General features: G+C 39.4%; 1 long non-coding RNA gene across 1 annotated transcript; it reads right to left on the reverse strand.

The window, feature by feature from the left end:
• Positions 1-266: 266 nt before the first annotated feature.
• On the reverse strand, positions 267-4491 carry LOC142027194 (uncharacterized). Its single transcript, XR_012649031.1, has 3 exons — positions 4384-4491; positions 2053-2136; positions 267-1689 (listed from the first exon to the last, which is right to left on the reverse strand). It is a non-coding gene; the product is annotated as an uncharacterized LOC142027194 (long non-coding RNA).
• Positions 4492-8072: the final 3581 nt, after the last annotated feature.

An 8072-nucleotide genomic window follows, 5' to 3' on the forward strand; every position in this document is an offset into this window, starting at 1 on the left:
AAATTTTCAACAGGGAAATAATGTTATCAAAATTGACTGCAGTGGGTTGCTACCACTTGGCAGGCAACATCACCTATGACAACCAAGAGGCATTTAAAGAACCGTGGGTGTTGATTACACACACCAAGCTCCCTGCTCTCCCTGAAAACTGCAAATCTTAATGACCTGGTTTGCTGTATACCTGATGGCCACCTACTGCTGGGTATGCTTGCCGCTTCTTCAAGGAGCTGCAGATGAAAGAGGCTGAGAAAGCATTTATTTGAGCTATTGAGAAAACAGTGGGAGATGTGAGGGAAGAAGACAGGGATAATACAACCTCTAATAAGGCCATCTTTACTCTTACAGTGCAGATTAAAACTTACTCGACAGTAATCAAAGTGCCAGGTGAACTGCAGGATTTCTGCTCAGAATCTCTGTTCAAAGGTAACAAAGTGCCATGACTGCATGGCTGAGAAATGCCAAGGTATGAATGTGAAGTGAATCACTTGGTAATAGCTGCATACGGATGAGTGGACTGTACTGAGAAGTGAGAGAAACAGGACATCTGGCCATCAGAACTTGATTGATTGAAATTTGCTTTTGTGCAGGTAAAGCAAAAATACTGCAAGACTGTAAATCTCCGAATTTAAAAATCAGAGCAGTATGGCTTACAGTGAATTTAACTACCTGTGATATGTCAAAAAAAGATGAAGTTATCTAAATACCTTTAAATAAAAAATTACTGGGTTGCAAACACTGCTATCACAGATTTTTTGGTAAGAAATTGAAGGTATAAGAAATTCCAATAAGCAAAATTTTGAGCAGAGCTAATGTGCTTCATTTCTGCATTATCTTACTTTTAAATGTTGTCATTTTTAAAAATTGCATTGAAACAGTCAGACTGTTTCTCTTTTCCAACAGATACATCAGATTTATAATGAAGACAGATTTTAAAAACTGTATTAACTTCTGTCTTAATCTTACATAATATGAAACATGAATCCTGGACTTTCACAGTTTTAACACATACAAGCCACCTGACAATTTCAACTTAACTTGAAAGTGGGCACCTACAGTTAAATGAAAATTTATAGCAGGTTCCCATATAAATAAGGTATAACATTCTAAATCTACACTTAGGCACTTAATATATAATGGCCTTCTTTTAGAAGAGCAACATTATTATTTTTGTTAAAAAAAAATAATCAAACTCTTTGGTATTCATGGGCCTATGGATGACTTGTAAGTACATCAAGCTTGCTCATAAAGAGAAATCATTAGTGAAAACCAGGAAAAGACAGAAAATACAGAAAATGGCCTTGATAGAAAATAGAGTCTATATGTATAATGCAATGCATGACAGATTACATTTTTGCATTTGTTGTCATGATTTTCAATTTTCACTAAGGTATCTTTTTCATTATGCTCAGATTCTAACAAATTTCAATCCAACAACAAATTTCACTCATTAGGAAGAAACAGATTCAGGATATGGACTGCAGGCAGTTTGCGGCTGTTTCTGAATGTTGCAAATATGTGATCCTATTTTATAGTTCTAACCCAGTTAAAAACTCCTGATGAATCATCAGTTTTGTGTATATGAGAGTATAAGTGTTGGACAGAATTGAACCATGGCATCCTTTCACAGGCCTCCCACTATCTTCCAGGAGAGCTGGCCAGCAGAATCGATCCTCCTGAGTTTCAGTTCAGCTGTGGAAATGAAATACATTGTCATAGAGATTTCCCCTGATTTGACTAAATATTTATCCCAGCTTCTTCTTGTAAGCAGTTTATCAAGAGAAAATCCTCAGCAATCTTTTAATTCAGAAGCTGCATCTCAAGGTAGAGGAACCTCTATGTGCTCCAGGGCAAATCATAATGAAAATTCCAGGTTTAACAACATCATTTTAATGGCAAAATACTTATTTTATCCTTCTCAATTGCATTTAAGCCACAGGCTTTCTATTATGATTATTTATGGTTATCATTTTGGCTGCTCTGAGCCGCAGTGTCTTGGCTTAGTTGTCTTCTCTGCTCAGGATGAAAAATGAAGTTTGAAAGAATGTTCATTACCTTCACGGCATGTGTTGACTGCACTGATTCTTCATCTGCCAAACTGCATATGCTGGCTTCTGTCTCATCTGGAGACCTCTGGAACTAAAAGTAATTGATCAAATTAATTCTAATATAATCCCACACAGACCCTGCTACCACTGCAGCTTGTTAACCTTATATGCAAACAGTTTATTTAAACTATCTGGATGACATCATGAAAACTACCCTCAATACATCAAAAATAGGAAGAAATGAAAGCCCGTTTCAACATTTATTCCAAGATACGACTTGGGTTTTGCTACTTTTTTCTAAAAAACAAAATTTGGAACCTCAATACTTACTGCATTAATTTCAATTCATTTGGCCATACCTCCCAAGTTACTGGATTTTTTCGCACTCTTCAAAAAAACCAAACACAACAACTTTCAAATCATCAAGTTCACCACAGTAGCTTTGTGTGTAGCACAAAATAGCAGTTGAAGGATCCTAGTACCAATTTTCTGAACTGTGTGCTCCCTTTTCTTTCATGCTGTTGATTCTCATTCCTGCATTTTGTGGACCTTTACATCTAAATCAACTCACTGACAGATTTCCATCATTCCTTATGGACTCCAGTCCACCTATTGCCTCCCTACAGCAGCTACAGTTTTTGATTATGCAAAATATTAAAGCAGTTCTAATAAACTCCTTTACAGTTGTTTCCACCATCCTGTTTACTTCCTACTTTCATGCTGGCTGTTGGTGGTAGGGCAGTATTGACGCCACTCATAAATTGTGCCCCGTGGAATGACCTGTCTTAATGCGTGAATGCCAAAATGTCCCTTATTGCCCTGTCACAGCAGAATGTATCATTCGGTATAAAAGTAACTATTCGTAAACCTCCAGAAATGCCAAGGGTACCTAAACCAGCAGAAAGTGATTCTCATAACAAAATAAGAGTGAGGACATAAGTGTGCACATGAGTGGTTGTGATTTATAAGTACAGAATGTTCCCCACTGCTTTGGGGTCCAGGCTGTAACTAGATACAACATGGTGAATTAAAGATAGCACAGCAGTCTCAGCTTCAAGATTTCCTATAATTTACCACTTTGGCCCAAGCACTTAGCCATGATGATGTCATATATATATTAAATGACTTTGCATAATATTGCAGAAAGACTATAAGCACAATTAAAAGGTTATAAAGACATTACCACGATCATAAAAATTAAAGTAGTGTATCTCCCAATCAGTTGCCCTCATCACTAGTGCTTAGCTGGGTAGTAGCTAAGAGCTGTTAGACCTTCTGGCACTGACTACCTCAGGGAAAATATTTAATACTTGTTAAACATGGTTTCTGAATGGGAAGGATGAAGACTGTCATGAGAGCACTCCTAAAAGGACAATACATTGTCATCATGTCTTGTGATTATTATGCTACTTAATAAGCAGAAGTGTCCTTTATAGGTAAATCGGGCTGGTTCTCGTAGGCTTTCATGACAGCTTTATAAATTTTCTTGGCTCTAGCCTAGTAGGCAGTTTTCCCAAAGCACCACAGTTGTAGTAGAAATGATATAACACTCATAAAAGTTGATTTCTTCTAGACTTGCTCTATGCTATGTACTATATACTATATTCTGTATTCTAGTTAGGGCTAATTGGCAACATTTCAGTAAAAGCTTTTTCTGAAAGCAGATACCGGGATGCAAACTTTTTAGAAAAACATCATTTTTTCAGATCTAGGGTAAATTTTACAGTCAAAGTGAGAGATGTAATTCTCAAATTATGCTGTTCTTCTGGGACATAGAAGCCCTAAGTTCAAGTCCACACTCTACATCATTTGTCTTAACTTAGGAAAGACCAGTTCCACCATTTTGACAACAAAGGAAGACAATATCATCCTGGTTGAAAAAATACCTTATTTCCTCAAAAATTAAAAATTGGCTTGTTTCTGAAGTTATTCATGCAAATAGCTGCAAAGAGAACACAGGTATCTGGCAATAATGATATGCCCAGTCCTCTAGCCAATTTCCAAATTCCCAGACCTGGTTTGTGTGCTGGAGTGCCACTCTATTCTTTTCTTCTGGTTATATCAGCTTAGGTAGTAAAAAATGACTACATTTTCCCACAGTTCTTCTTCAAAATACAATAATTCAGAGTAGCCCAGTGATCCTTTAGACCATTACACAGGGACAAATTCCTTAAGACAATGTCTTAAAACCAAAACATATTTATTGGCAAGAATAGTAGGTTGCCTTCTCCTAAGCCCTCAGTAATCACCAACAATGATCATCCATTACCTAAAGAGGGAAGTGTAACAACCTATCCTTATAAACAATGCCAGTTAGGAGAGTCAAAAAAAGATATACCTCAAGCCACAAACCCGAGGGACTTGTGGCAAAATTGTCTGTAAGAACCACAGCTTCCACCTCAAAGGTCCATACCACAGTCTCTGCAACAGCAGGGGTAAAACAGGCTGGCTTGGAAAGCATGGAGCACACCATAACTAATCAGCCTGTAGAAGAGGCGAACTCAAGTATTTTCAGTCTTACAAAGTCAACAGGTCACTTTATCTATTTTTCAGCTGAGCACATGCACAGGCTGGCAAAGTTCCCTACTCGCCCAATCTTTCTTGATTTCTTTCCACACAGCCTGTAATTCTATATTAGTCTTTTATAAACAGTTCATGGTAGGAACAGGCACTTTCTGTTTATAGCTAGTGATGCTTTAATGCCGTGTGTGTGTATTTTGAAATTTTGAAAGGAAAACTAATCCCAACAGAAATTATTACTGCAATAAAAAAGTCACAGAAGATTGTATTTATGGGCACATCAGTTTCAAGTTCTTCATGGATTAATCAAGAAAAATATCTACAAGAACTGCAAGAAACAAAGAAATAAGGTTATATTTTAATTTTTTCTTTAGAAAACAGAAGCAGTATGGACTACTGTTTCTGAAAGTGCCACTGGTTTATGCATCATTGCAGTTAATAACTTATTCAAGGTATTAAATCTGTCACATTCCTTTGACTTAGAATAGAATTGAAGAATTTACAGCCAGAGACCCAAATCTGACCTAGCAATCTGAAAACATAACAGAGATATGAATCCAATTATTCTCTGTCCAAACACTGACACACATACCTTGTATCGGAGAGACATCTGAACAAGTTGTATTTAATATCAGACTGAAATGATTACAAAAATAAGAGCATGAGGATTATTAAACACTCATTTACTGAAGAGACTTCACTGCTGAAAAGAGACTGTCTACCAGCTTTAGTTGATAATGTTAAAATTCTCGTCAAAGAACAATAAATTTGGTCTGCTCTTATTTCCCACATTCCATGCCCTCACATTTTTATAAATACCTGTTTTTTCAACTTCATTAACCCCCCCCCCCCCCACCTCATCTTTGCGGATATCTTTGTGACAGCAGCAACATTAACAACCTATTAGTAAGGTCCAAAGGATTACTCTCAAGTTTGGGAAGGTTGTTTTTTGGGTTGGTTTGTGTTTTTTTTTTAAATGTAGCAGATGATAGAATTGTGTAATTAAAAAAGGTGAAAGCACAACTGTGGAAATCTCCTTTTGCACTGTTTTTTCAAAAGAATTACAGAACATCTTTTCTCCTGTTGGGTTTTCCAGAATTTTGCCAGTTGCAAGAATGACTTCGATATTATAAAACACTGAGAATGGATGGCTTCTCTTGAAGACGTTAAAACACCAAACAAGGGATGGAAGAGTTCCCTGGATCACAATACCAAGAGGAGGCAAAATTAGATGCGTGTGAAGTGGCAGTGAGGCAGGGGAATAACCCGCCACACACACCTGTGGTCATCGGGCACCTTGTGCTTGCGCAAGCAGGAGGAAGACAAGGAACCACAGAAGTGTGATGGAGGAGTACATGTGTGGGTCGGGAAGCCCAGTAAAGGCTTTTGAAGGTATGAGCTCACTTTCCAACCTTTTTCTCAGGTAAGAAGAAGGTGGAAATGTTCTTGTAACAATAAACACAGGGTCAGGCCCTCACCTCCTTCCCAAACAGCAGTGGGAGATAGGGCCGTGGCAGCAGCAGGGAGCATCTCCTCCCACCGCATACTTGCTGGGTAGGTCCCAGGCTGTTATCTCGTCCCCCAGGCCATCCACGCCATCCATCAGCCCTTATCTCCCCATGGACCCAGCACTGCCTTGCGCCCTGGATGGTGACGCCGTGCAGGGAAGACAGGGCTCGGGGTCAGCAGCACCGCGTGGGGCAGCAGGGGAAGGCGGATGGGGGCGTGCTCCTTGCCATGGCTTGAGCCTGCTGAAATGCCAGTGCCCGGGTATGGGATGAGCTCCCTGAGAAGGGACAGAAGCTGAAGACTTTGACATGTTTCAGTCACATTTAGGTTCCATTTCTTTGAAGCTCAGATGGGCATATCTAATCTCTTAGGACGTCTGCACATTTTCCCCCAGCTGCCAGATGCTTGCAGACTAGTACAGGATCTCATATCAGAGCAGGGATGTTAAAAGCGCTAAGGATGCCAACCTTCTCGGTGTCTTCACAGGCTGATATTACAGTATCTCTTTATAAGAGCTTTGTTGCAGCACCAGGGATGGAGTGGTTTGCTCTTCAGAAATTCAGATCATACCACTCATCAGAAACATAGAGTGAAAAATTCTTGATGTTGCTCAAACAGGGAGAAAAACCTGGAAAGACGCTGCGCCTTTCAGATTTCAGACTCAACTCTGCAACCTTCTGCTCAAGTCAATAGCTGCCTGAGTGTGGTTTACATCCTTAGAAGGGCAGCTTTTAGATTACATGAAAGCAGGAAGAAGATTTGGTGACTAAATATCCAGTTTGATTTCCAGGAGAGGAAAAAGGAGAGGGAAGGACAACGAATACAACAGCCAGGGGCGATCACAAAACAGCAAACAGTGGAAAAGGGTGTTTTTACTCCCCATGGCTGGGAGCAAGACATTTCAGCTGCTGGGTATGACTGTAAGGGAAGAAGTTGAGTGTCAGATCTCAAATGTGTGTACACAGTATATGAATCACTTGCTTTCAAATATATTAGCATTTACCCAAGTGCAGTGCAAACAAGTCAGGTAACATTTTACACTTTCTGAGTTCTGGTAAAAAATGGGTGAAATATATACGGAGCAATGAGGGATTAGGCCTTTAAGAGTATACAACATTTTTGGTGACAGCTAAATTATAATTGACCTTCATTTTCAGCGTAAAAGCTCATTCTTCTGATAATTCTTTAGACTCTGTGATGAGATTCCTCATATAGTCAGTAAGGCAAACTGAAACCATTTGAGCTAGAGCTTCCTGGAACACAGCTCCTAAAGAAAACATTTTTAAGCACAAGAGATGCTACTAGCATTGGAGACATTCAGGGAATTAAATCACAGCAAGGAGATTTTCCCAGAGGATCTCAGTTGTTTAATATTTGCTGCTGTTAGTTCATCATGTCCATTACCTGTTTGCTAAGGAAGGAAGGCTAAGCTTTGCTACGGAATGCCAACCCAGTAAAGGGGAGTTTGAGAGGTCCCTGGCTGTGTCAGAGCTTCTTACCTCTTTACCCCATAGGCAAGAACAGCATAACTCTTGCATTTTGCAAAGCGGTAGCTTTGGATGCTGCTGGCTTACTTTCTAATTCATTTATTTGCCATCAACACAGGACATAACACACTTACGCTACCACTGGCAGTCTCCTGGGCAGATCTTTCTGCCTGGGCTACACTAGCTGTATACCACTGCTGTGACAAACTGATCCAGCTTACACTCCCATCTCTGTAACACAGCTATTCACTGGGCAATGCTGGCGTGTGTGAAAAATTGGCCAGTATCAATACCAGGGACGAGAGGTAAGGTTTCATGGGTCCCCATCCCAAGTCTGAATTTCCTGCTTTACAATGACTGGATTTGTACAGCTGTCAGTACAGCAAAAATCCTCTGATGTAAAACATAGGTAAGTGTTAAACACAAAAAAGGAGGAAAATAATAATTTACCTTGTCACCTAATTGAGTCTGATTATTGTTTAAAGTTTCTGACATGTCATTAGAAATCAGG

The sequence above is a fragment of the Buteo buteo genome, chromosome Z (genome assembly GCF_964188355.1).
Source record: "Buteo buteo chromosome Z, bButBut1.hap1.1, whole genome shotgun sequence".
Classification (NCBI taxonomy): Eukaryota; Metazoa; Chordata; class Aves; order Accipitriformes; family Accipitridae; genus Buteo; species Buteo buteo.